Source organism: Physeter macrocephalus, chromosome 5, assembly GCF_002837175.3.
Source record: "Physeter macrocephalus isolate SW-GA chromosome 5, ASM283717v5, whole genome shotgun sequence".
Classification (NCBI taxonomy): domain Eukaryota; kingdom Metazoa; phylum Chordata; class Mammalia; order Artiodactyla; family Physeteridae; genus Physeter; species Physeter macrocephalus.
The window spans coordinates 32,968,374-32,981,504 of NC_041218.1; the positions used below are offsets into that span (position 1 = coordinate 32,968,374).

Consider the following 13,131-nt stretch of genomic DNA (forward strand, 5'->3'; position numbering starts at 1 on the left):
CTCGTGTCTCCTGCATCGGCAGGCGGACTCTCAACCACTGCGCCACCAGGGAAGCCCGGAACCGTTTCCTTGTTGCTGTTGTTGTTTTGTTTATTTTTTAAATCATCACCAGGGGAAGTTTCACTTATTCATTCAAACCTTTTCGCACACTTCAAATTCTGACCAAAATTGATCTGGAACAGAGCAACCCTGGAAGACAATAGAGAAACTGGCCATAACGGATTGGACCCCTGATGCTGGGTTCATTTATCACTGACCTTTACTAACGGGAAAAAGGTTGAAAATGCCCATTTTGCATCGAAGAAAACAAAGATAGAGTGTCTTAATGCACATAATTTTTGAGATTGGGCTCAAGCCAGAAGCAGAGACCTACAGCTTGATCTAGTTCCAAACATGAATATGAGTTTGAAAATTAATAAATCTGCAACAGTTCTAATATTTAGATACTGCCACAATAAAATAAGCGAGCATCAAGTTTAGGCCTAAAATAAAGAATAAGTTCACATTCTCACAGAAGGCAGGTTGGGCCTTGCCACTCCTCAGTGGATAAGCACGTGGACAGTTGTCAAATCAACCTCTTATATCCATTCTGATCGGCAAGAAGAGAATTTTAGGAAGCAAAAGGGATATTAAGGAAAAGAAAAACTAGTCTTGTTCCTTAAAGACTGTAAGAACACAGCATGGAAGTGAGAAGGCTGTGCACTGCAAGGAGAGAAGAGGTGCCTCGTGTACCCCACAGGGAGCTGACTGTGTTCTCAAGCCAGCTCAGACCCAGCTCTTAGAGGAAGATGTTGTGAGTGAGACAGAACATTTCTTCAGTCATTAACTAAACCCTGAATAAACTGCTCGACATTTAGTGGCACTGAATGTTTCTTTCTTTCCCCTTACATTATTGCTATTTCTTTTTTATCATTTGGCTTTTTTACAAGAGTGCTGAACAAATGGTCTTGTAAATCATGCTTTTTACACTATTTGTGGTAAAGGACAGTTTTGCTTTGCGTTTTAGTTTCCAATCCACCATCAGTACTTTAAAAAGTAGAAAATAAAAATGAATTTCTAAATGCTTACTCTCAATTTCTATACTTACTACAGACTAGTAACAGTTTCTAAACCAGAACTAGTTACAGACCACAATAAATGCTTGAGAGCATACAGAAACCCACAATAATAATAACTTATTGAATACTGATTAGGAACCTGGTAGTAAACTAGGCCTTTAGGTAAGCTGATAAACAAAAGTGACACAATTGTCTTTCTATCATAAGAGCCCTATAATGGGACTTTCACATGTTTGTTTTCTGAGACAACTGAGAAAATCAGATAAACAACATGTTATACATAACACCCTGTTGAGGTTCTTCATACTACTAATCACAATTGGTAATTATTTTATTTATTCTTTCCTTGATTATTGCTTGTATTCACCCAAAGAATATAAGTTCAAAAACGGCAGGGTAATCTATCTTGTTTTCCACTGAATTCTCAGCACCTGGCATAGTGGTTGGTTCACATAAATACTCAATAAAAACTTATTTGGATTGACTGAGAGACAGCCAGATGGAAGGATGAATGGATGGATGGACAGACAGACAGATAGGTGGGTGAGCAGGTGGGTAGATGGATGGAAGGAAGGAAGGGAGGAAGGGAGGAAGGGAGGGAGGGCAGATGAATGAATAAACTTATTTAGCAGATCTAATAAATAAATGGATATAGTCAATTTTGGTCAATTACCAGATCAACTCTTAATTTTAAAATCTTGTGGAATTTCATATGCACGCTTCTATTTCTGAATCGGCCCATGTTGTACAAACACAGTCACCATACATCATGATTTTCCAAACACAACAGTAAGGCTTTGTATAAACAATCTGAGTATGCCTTATGTAGATGAGGCATGAGGAAAGAGAAGGCAAGTTCAAGAGCAGGAAGTGATCTGCTCTAAAGTCATATCAAGCACTTTTGATGAAAAGTTCCTTGAGTTTCAGACTCTTAAATCATTAACCAGGATTCTAATGATTAGAATAAATGACTACATTCCTTTTCCTTAAGAAGAAAATATTGAATGTTTAGAGAACACAGGTTTTATGTTGGGATAAAACGGGATTAAGAGGCAATTTGTAAATCTTTAGCTTTAAAGTTTTTAGCTATCGCTCTGGTTTCCTTATATTGTCAAACTGCTGGCATTGCATTATGTCACACACAGTTTTCAACAGCACGGAATCTAATTGGTTCATACATAACAAAGTCTTCTGTTGTTTATATAATTGGCACATAATAATTCTTTTCCAGGATTTGTTTTTCCAGGCTTCTCAGTGATCTGTTGAATAAGGCCAGAGTACTTCCCGCAAATAAGCTTTTAAGATAGATCTTAATTCCAAGTCAATGTTTTCTAGTAACTTCAGTGTACCTCCTCTTTGAGAACTTTGGATCAAGATAAATCAAAATGTTATGTGGAAAGTTAAACAGTGTTGAGTTTGGTGCTAGCTGTAATTGCATTGTACCATGACTAGAACAGTCTCAGTACATTCTTTTCAGAGTGTCTTATTCACCATTTTAATACTGCAACAGATTGAAACCTGTTGTAATTATTTTTCATCTCTTTTAGTCTCCAGAAATCAAGATGCCAAATCAAATGAAACTTGGATCCCCAGAGTTATAATCATTGTAACTTTTATATGTTGATTATTAATCTGTTTATTATTAATAAAACATAATTCCTAACATAATAAGTTCTTGAGACTATGCTCCTTATAAAACCAATATAAGACAGAATTCCATATGTGTTTAACAAATCAAATAGATACTAGGCACTTATGCTGCTATGATCTGAGCCCTTGATGTTGTTTGAATTGTTTGTGGCATCTGAGTATTTTAAAGAGACCACAAATGGAGAAAGCAGATAAGCTCACCCAAAAGAACAGACCTTGAAGTCTGATTCAATATCTATTTAATCAGAGGACTGTCAAGTACTGTAAATATACAATATATCATCTGAGGCATTTTGTTAAATCTAGGTTTACCATGAAAGACCTAGCTCCAAATTAAAATCACAGCCTGTATTTTGAGAGGAAAGAGAAAAGGAAAAAAAGGAAGAGATATTCCAGTTAGGGGAAGGTGATGTTAAAAATTTAGGCAAAAATCAAAAGCTTTCAAGAAAAAACTATTTGAGACTGAAAAGAAAAATAAGGTTTTTTTTAAGTTACTGTTTTTAAGTTAAACTTATGAAATACTTTCTACATTTCTCATGCATTGAAAATAAAATTTAAAGCACAGGTTCTGTGAAGTAAAGGCCTAAAATTAAGAGCCAAGAAAGTAATAGGACATCTCTTCACTAAAGTAATTTCTATGAACAAAGTGTTTTAATATGAAGATTGAATCATTTTTCTGCACAAAATATTGATATTTTCATCTTTTCACCATGCTATAGGCTGAATATTTGTGTATCTCCTAAATTCATATGTTGAAATCCTAACCCCCAATGTGACAGTATTAGAAGGTAGGGCCATTGGGAGGTGATTTGGTCATGAGGGTGGAGCCTTCATGAATGGGATTTTTGCCCTTATAAAAGAGGCCCCAGAGAAATCCCTTGTCCCTTCCACCATGTGAGGTTACAGTGCAAAGACAGACACCTGTGATGAAGTGGGCTCTCATCAGACACTGAACCTGTGGTGCCATGATCTTGGACTTCCCAGACTCCAGAATTGTAAGAAATAAATTTCTGTTGTTTATAAGCCACGAAGCCTATGATAGTTTGTTATAGCAGCCTGAATGGACTCAGACACACCATAGAACCAAGAACACCGAAATTCATTAAAAATTAAACAAGAAATGCCCATTTAAGTCCTTTTCAAATGTTTTCTCTCTCTCTTTTAAGAAGATGAATTAGACTACAGTTAAGCTTGCAGGAATTTTGGATAATAGAAATAATATACAGATGGTCCCTGACTTAAGATGGTTTGACTTACAATTTTCTGACTTTACAATGATGCAAAAGCAATATGCATTCAGTAGAAACTGTACTTTGAATTTTGATCTTTTCCTGGGCTAGCGATATGTGGTACGATACTCTCTCATGATGCTGGATAGCAGCAGTGAGCTGCAGCTCCCAGTCAGCCATGTGATTATGAGGGTAAACAACTGATACACTCACAACTTTCCATAACCATACAACCATTCTTTTTTCACTCAGTATAATATTCAATAAATTACATGAGATGTTCAACACTTTATTATAAAATAGGCTTTGTGTAAGATAACTTTGCCCAACTGTAGGCTAACGTAAGTGTTCTGAGCTTGTTTAAGGTAGGCCAGGCTAAGATATGATGTTCAGTAGATTAAGTGTATTAAATGCATTTTTGACTTAATATTTTCAACTTATGATGGGTTTAACAGGACATAACTCCATCATAAGTCAAGGAAGAAAAATACTAAACTTGAGCCTACTTCTTAATCACCATGAGAGAAGTTTTGGGGGAGGGCATCTTGTTACAGTTTGCAAGATGTTGTTAAAGGTTCTAAGGGCAAAGCAGTAGAAATTATATTCTTAAGAGAGTTGCTCAGAATAACATTTTAAGAATCAATTCCTACTGTAATCAATCATATGACCTAGAAGTGGGTATAATCCATTCATTCATTCATGCATTTAACATATAGTAAGCTAGGCAATGTGCCAGGCAAAGGGACAAAAAAAATTGAAAAACAAGACTTCTAGTTTCTGGTCCAGCATATAAGGAATTTGGGTGTCATCACTCTATCTTAACAACAAGTGAAAAGCTGAGCAAACTGAAAATCAAAACTCTTCTTAGAGCCTTCAGAAAATGAAGTCACAGGGCAAATCACTGCCACCACAAGTGGAGAGACAGAATCACAACTTACTGGAGCAGAAACCCATGATCAGAAACCTCCATAGCAACTCAAGCGAGGGTAGGGTAGGGAAGTCTAAACTGTAACCAACAAATTGCTGGAGGCTCAGTGTGGTCAAGTCTGAGAGTAAAAACCTCCCAGGGAGGTCATTCATAGAGAGGTCCCCACACTTTTGTAAGTATTACCTCCAGGAGCTCAATCACAGGTCATCTCACAGTGAAGTACACAGAAATACCCTCTGGTGCATCCAGCAGGAAGATGTGGGAAACCACAATTTCATAATATTACAGAACATTCTGTTTTTCTTAACAAGGCCTCCTTCAAGAGAAACTATTTTACCAGAACTAACCTACTGGGTTTTTTATTAGAACCTAACTGATTGAAGAAAGGAGAATACTCAACTCCAGCCCATACAAGTGTACTGTTGCACCTAAGGGGGAGAAAAATCTGAGAAGCACTTGTGAAGTTCACTGCTCAAGGGCACAGTCTCAATAAAAGACTGAGACTTAATTATAGAACAATAGAACACTTCCCTTTCCCCCAGACCTTACACCACTAAAGGCCTAATTACAGTTTCTTTTATCCAGTATGTCATGCCCACCTTTCAACAAAAAAATCACAAGGTAGGGAATTCCCTGGTGGTCCAGTGGTTAAGACTTTACCTTCCAATGCAGGGGGTACAGGTTCAATCCCTGGTGAGGGAGCTAAGATCCCATATGCCTCGTGGCCAAAAAACCAAAACATAAAACAGAAGCAATATTGTAACAAATTCAATAAAGACTTTAAAAATGGTCCATGTCAAAAAAAATTCTTAAAAAAAAATTACAAGGTACACTAAAAGGCAAAAAACACAGTATGAAGAGATTGAGCAAGCATCAGAACCAGAGTCAGATATGCCAGAAATGTTGGGATTATCAGTCTAGGAATTTAAAACAACTATGAATAATATGCTAAGAGCTCTAATGGATAAAGTAGAAAACATGCAAGAACAGATAGTGTAAGCAGAGAGAATGAAATTTTAATAAAATTTAAAAAGAAATGCCAGAGATAAAAAACAAAAACAACACTTTAACAGAAATGAAGAATGGCTATGATGGGCACAGCAGACTGAACATGGCTAAGGAAAAAAAACCTGTGAGCTTCAGGCTATGACAAGAGAAACCTCCAAACCAAAAAGCAAAGAGAAAAAGACTAAAAAAAAAAAAAAAAAAAAAAAAAAAAAAAAACCCAGAATTTCCAAGAACTGTGGGACAATTACAAAAGGTATAATATACCACTAATGGAAATACCAGAAGGAGAAGAAAGAGAGAAAGGAACAAAAATATTTGAAACAATAATGACTCAGAACTTCCCCAAATTAATGTCAAAAACTAAACCACAGGTCCAGGAAGTTCATAGAACACCAAGCAGGATAAATGCCAAAAAACTACATGTAGGCATATCATATTCAAGCTACAGAAGATGAGAGATAAAGAAAAAATCTTGAAAGAAGCCAGAGGGAAAAAAACCACCTTACTTATAGAGGAACAAAGAAAAGAACTAAATTCAACTATTCTTCAGAAAACATACAAGCAAAAAAAGAATGGAGTGAAATATTTAAAGTGTTGAGAGAAAAGAACCACCAAGCTAGAATTCTGTACCTTGTGAAATTATCCTTCAAAAGATAAGAGAGAAATAAAGACTTTCTCAAACAAAAATCAAAGGAATTTGATGCCAGTAGGTCAGCTTTGCAATAAATGTTTTAAAAAGTTCTTCAGGAAAATTATTTAAGTCAGAAATTCTGATCTACGTAAAGAAAGGAAGAGCATCAGAGAATGAATAAGTGAAGGTAAAATAAGAAATATTATTTTTCTTATTCTTAATTGACCTGACAGGTAGTAGTGTATTCAAAATAATAATAGCAACAATGTATTCAATTATGTATGTTTATATATATGCTTCCGTATAAGTGAAATGAATGGCAGCAACAATACAAGGGACAAAGAGGGAGGAAGTGGGAATACAGTTGAGCCTTGAACAACACAAGTTTGAACTGTGCAAGTCCACTTGCATGCAGATTATTTTCAATAGTAAACACTACAGTGCTACAATATCTAGAGTTGGTTGAATTAGATGATGCAGAACTGCGGATAAAGAGGGACCATGTGTACAGAGTAATCTCGGATAAACAGAGAATATATTTTCGACTGTGCAGAGGGTGGGCACCTCCTACCTCTACCCTGTTCAGGATTCAACTGTATTTTGTTATAATAACATACTTCCACGACCTGTGAGGCACTATAGTGTTGTTTAAAGGTGACCTGGATTAGTTGAAAACATATATTGCAAATTTTAGGGCAACTACAAAAAATTTTAATCTCTCTCACCTATTTCTCTCATCCTCCCAGTGTCCACCCCTCTGGCAACCACTTGTTCTCTGTATCTATGACTCTCTGTTTTGTTATATTTGTTCACTTTCTTTTGTTTTAGGAGTTCATGTATACGTGAAGCCAGATGGTATTTGTCTTTCCCTGACTAATTTCACTTTAAAGAAATAAACCCACTTTAAATGCAAAGGCATATATAAATAGATTAAAAGTACAGAAAAAGATATACCATGTTAATACTAATTAAAGAAAGTTGTAGTAACTAATTTTACACAGAGCAGACATCAGAGCAAGAGAAATTATCAGATAAGGGGTACCATATAATGATAAAGGGGCCAATACTCCAGAAAGACATAATAATTTTTAATATGTATATGCCTAACAACAGTGTGTCAAAATAACATGAGGCAAAAAAAGACAGAATTGCAAAGAGAAATAGATGAATCCACTATTACAGTTGGAGACTTCAATATTCTTCTATCAAAAATGGACAGACACAGAAGTTAGAAAATCAGTAAGGATATAGTTGAACTATACACAATCATCAGTCCATTGGATATAATTAACACCTATAGACTACTTCAGCCAACAACAGCAAAATAACATTCTTCTCAAGCTCACAGGGAACATTCACCAAGATAAATCACATTATGGGTCATAAAACACAATTTAATGAATTCAAGAGAATGCAGCTCATACAATGTATGCTCTCAGACCATGATGGAATTAAACCAGAAATCAATAACAGAAAGACAGCTGGAAAATCCCCAAATACTTGGACATTAAACAACACATAGGTTAAAAAAGAAATCTCAAGGGAAAAAAAGATTTCGAATAAATGAGAATAAAAAAGAAATTTATCAGATTTTGTGGTATGCAGCAAAAGCAGTACAGAGGGAAATTTATAATATTAAATGCTATAGAAAAGAAGAAATATCTAATATAGAAATATCTATCTCATACAAAATAAATATATATTTGTAGTATAATATAAATATATTGTATAGAAAAGAATATGTAATACAAAAAAGAAGAAATATCTAAAATCAATAATCTAAGCTTCCATCTTAGGAAACCAGAAAAAGAAGAGTAAATTAAATCCAAATTAGGCAGAAGAAAAATAAATAGATAACAATTACAGTAGAATCAACCAATTGAAAAGAGGAAATTGGTAGGGAAAATCAATGAAACTAAAAACTGGTTCTCTGAAAAGATCATTAAATTTTATAAGTTTCTAGCCAGGCTAATTAAGAAAATGAGAGAGATGACACAAATTACTAACATCAAAAATGGAAGCATGGGCTTCCCTGGTGGCGCAGTGGTTGAGAGTCCGCCTGCCGATGCAGGGGACGTGGGTTCATGCCCCGGTCCGGGAAGATCCCACATGCCATGGAGCAGCTGGGCCCGTGAGCCACGGCTGCTAAGCCTGCGCGTCCGCAGCCTGTGCTCCGCAGCGGGAGAGGCCACAACAGTGAGAGGCCCACGTACCACACACACACAAAAATAAATAAATAAAAGAAAGAATATTTACCTTATTTAGCATAAGGAATGCAGTTAATATTGTAATAACTTTGTATGGGGATGAATGGTTACTAGACTTATTGTAGTGACCATTTCATAATGTATGCAGATGTCAAATCACTATGTAGTACACCTGAACCTTACATAATATTATATGTCAACTACATTTCAATTAAAAAATCTTTAAAAGAAATGAAAGAGGGAAAGTCACTACATCTCTTAATACATATTATTAATAGTAAAGAAATACTATGAACAACTCTATGCCCACTAGTTTGATAACTTAGATGAAATTAACAAATTCCTTAAAAGATACAACCTGCCAAAACTCATAAGAAGAAATAGACAATCTGAATAGGCATATACTTTTTAAAGAAAATGAATTGATAATTAATAAGCTTCCAAATCAGAAAGCACCAATCCCAGATAGATTTACTGGTGAATTCTGCAAATCATCTAAAGTAGAAATTCTACCAATTTTCTACAATCTCATTCAGAAGATAGAAGCAAAAGGGATACATCCTAAATCACTCTATGAGACCAGCATTGCCATAATACCAAAACTAAAGACATTACAGATCAATATTTCTCATAAACATAGATGCAAAATGCTTTAAAAAATTAACAAATGGAATCCAACAATTTATAAAGAGAATTATACACCATGACCAAGTGGGATTTATCCCAGATATGCAGGGCTGGTTCAACATTTGAAAATCAATTAATACAATCCATCATATCAACGGGCAAGAAAAATAATACGGCCATATCAACAGATGAAGAAAAAGCCTTTGACAAAATCCACCATCAATGCCTGATAAAAACTCTTAGCAAAGTAGGAATAGAGGGGAAGGTCATCAACTTGATAAAGAACCTCTACAAAAACCCTACAGCTATTATTACTGAATGATGAAAAACGTGAAGCTTTCCCACTAAGATCAACATCAAGGCAAGAATGCCCCCTCTTATAACTGCTTTCAGCATCCTAATCTTAGTTAATGCAACAAGACAAGAAAAGGAAATAAAAGGCATACAGATTGAGAAGAACAAAATAAAACTGTTTTTGTTCGCAGATGACGTTATCATCTATGTAGAAAGTACAAAAGAATCAACACTAAAACTGCTGGAACTAATAAGTGACTATAGCAAGATTGCAGGATACAAGGTTAATATACAGAAGTCAACTGCTTTCCTACATACCAGCAATGAACAAGTGGAATTTTAAATTAAAAACAAAATACAATTTACATTAGCACTCCCCAAAATGAAATACTTAGGTATAAATCTAAGAAAATATACACAAGATCAGGATGAGAAAAACTACAAAAGTGATGAATTAAATCAAAGAAAAATTAAACAAGTGGAGAGATATTCCATGTTCATGGATAGGAAGACTCAATATTGTCAAGATGTTGGTTCTTCTCAACTTGATCTATAGATTCAGTGCAATCCCAGTCAAAATCCCAGCAAGTTATTTTGTGTATATGGCAAACTGATTCTAAAGTTGATACAGAAATGCAAAAGAACAGTCAACACATTATTGAAGGAGAAGAACAAAATCAGAGGACTGATACTACTCAACTTCGATGATTTTGGAAGTTGACTTAAAATATTAAGGCAGCCTAATAAGAACACCTTCAGTTTTCCAGCTTTTTGCTCAATGATTCTCTTTAACTCCACTTCTCTTTAACTCCACTTATCTCCTTTCCTCCTGTCTCAAGAAACAAAACAAAACAAACAAACAAAAAAACCCCCAACTACTCCTACAGAACAAAGGCAAATCCCTCTATATACCCATCCTCTTAGACAGATGTTCTTGCTTTCTCTCTCCCACAACCAACACTGGTGTTCTGTATAACCTCTCAATTTAGGACTCACCCATTCCCTAAGCCTTTACAGTTAGAATTCTACCCTCACTCTTCTACATCACTCCTCTACATCTAACGACTGTCTTAAATATGGGTTCTCACAAGTAGATGGGCATGTATCAGCACCATCTGGAAGGTGTGATAAAACACAGACCACTGTCACCACCCCTTGGGCAGTAGGGCTCAGTGAGGTTCAAAAATATGCATTTCTTGCAAGTTTTCAAGTGACGCAGATGATGCTGGTGCAGGAACCACACTTTGAGAACCACTGCTCTCAAAGACCATGTGGTAGCAAAATCAATTAGGATTTTCTGAGTTCTCACCTCCCTTTATTGCTTTGGCTCTCAAAATCCATAATCTTCACCAACTTGCACCAATCTTGGATCCAATTACATCCTTTATGCATCCTCCAGTCATCGAATGACTGAACCAGTCATTGTTTTCCATACATGCTCCATGCCTCATGTTTTTCCCTCTGCCTACAGCACCCTTCTTCACCCACCTTAATTATTCAAATCACAGTTTAAGTCTTGAAGCCTCATTCTAAATGCCACTTCCTGTGGAAAACCTCCCCTGAATAGCCCAACTCCCAGCCAAATGATAATAACTGCTTCCTCTTCTGAATTACCTTAGCATTTTATCTATATATCTCTTATTCAAGGGTATAAATTTTTTGGGGGGGGGAGCTCTTTTCAAGAATAAAGATTTCAAAATTATAAACACAAAATTATGTACAGGGCCTTGAAAGGGGCTCAGGCAAGTGAAGTTCCTTGAAACCTCAGCCTTGTTAGCTTCAGAGTAATTCTGCTTTAGCTGTTACTGGATTTCACATTTCCCCTTTTAGATTGACATCTTCTGTGACAGATCTCTCTCTCTCTTTCTGTCTTCTTTCTTCTGCTCCTTCTTTTTCTTCTTTTAAGAGAAGCAGGTAAAATAGGACTTTGAGGTCAGACAGATCTGAGTTTGAGATCCCTGCTACTTCACTCACTTAACTGATTGTTAGTTTCTTCCACTATGCGCAAAAAGGGTAATAACATCTACCTTTGGAGTTATAATAAGATCAAATGTGATAGCAAATAAAGGTCTTTAAACAGTGCTTAGGACATGATAAGCACTCTATAAACATCTATAGCCTTATGTGAGTAATTTTCAATTTCCCCAAAGCACCTAGGGAGTGTCTTGCAAAGACACATCGCCTGCTTCCTGTATAAAGGTTCAGAGAAGATGGAATGCCTGAGCATATTGCTTCTTCCTCATTTTACAGCATCTCTGATTACTACTCTCGCATCAAGGAAACTACCTACAAAAACGAGGACTCTGAAACTCTGTCACTCTACTAGAACTTGTTTGTATTTAATTTAGTGGGCAAGTGAGCACTGGAAAAGCAAATGGATGGGAGAATGTCAGGAGGAGGGAAAGCAAATAATTTACCAAATCTATTCCTCCTGTGGATCAACATATCTGTTGCTGTTGTTATAAATTCACAGCGCTTTTGGCATCCATCCTGGTGACCCTCAGCTGCCTATGGCATTCATTGATGTATAAAGCAAGAAAGAGTAATTAATTATGCTTTTCTCAATGGAAGGGAAGAATGAAGGCAAACCATTAATTTTACTTAGCTCCAAAGCATAACTTTAGACAACCTCATTCTAATATTAGGGGGAAATTCAGTCTAAAACATAGTCTTTTCATTTATGCCCATTTATACTTTTCTCTCAGAAAAAAAAAATCTCATTCTTGATGAGCATAAATATAATAGAGAGCTAATTTTAGTAGTATGTGAATATATTTTTCCGAACTAGACTAAAAGGTAAGTCAAAATTTCCAGTGGGCAATTTCAAGCCATTTAGCATAAGATGTAGAAAATCTTTGCTCACTCTATACTTTTTTCTTATCAGAACTTTGCCTAATACATCCAATTATCAAACATTCCTAAACCCATGGGCAAAAGCAAGTGAAAACAGTCTGTTTCTGTGCTGGTGACAGTGATGGTGGCCTAATAAACCTTACTGACCATTATCTCCCCAGTTTAAAAAAAAAATCTCTGTTTGAAATTAAACCACAGAAAGATGAAGTTTTAAAATTCAGTTTTCAGGGAATTTGTTGGTGGCGTAGTGGCTAAGGCTTCGCGCTCCCAATGCAGGGGGCCTGGGTTCGCTCCCTGGTCAGGGAACTAGATCCCAAATGCATGCCACAACTAAGGAGCTGGTGAGCCGCAACTAAGACCGGCACAACCCAATAAATATTTTAAAAAATAAATAAAATAAAATAAAATTCAGTTTTCATAAGAAGTGGCCCTATTGTATTCTATCTCAATTTAAATGTAAAAGAAAGCAATCAAAACAATATAATACTCCTGCTAGATTTATAGAGTGACCCAGAATAAGGAATCTGGAGAGAATATAAAATCACATTTACAGAGCATAAAATGTAGGGAGAATGACCATCCCCTTCTCTAAGAATCAATTCCAGAATCCGTATATTTGAGTAACTTCTGTGAATTCAGCCCAGCA

General features: G+C 35.8%; 1 protein-coding gene across 1 annotated transcript in view; it reads right to left on the reverse strand.

The window, feature by feature from the left end:
- CFTR (CF transmembrane conductance regulator) overlaps positions 1–13,131 on the reverse strand; it is a 167,546-nt gene that overhangs the window by 24,819 nt on the left and 129,596 nt on the right. The gene's annotated exons all lie outside the window — the stretch shown is intronic.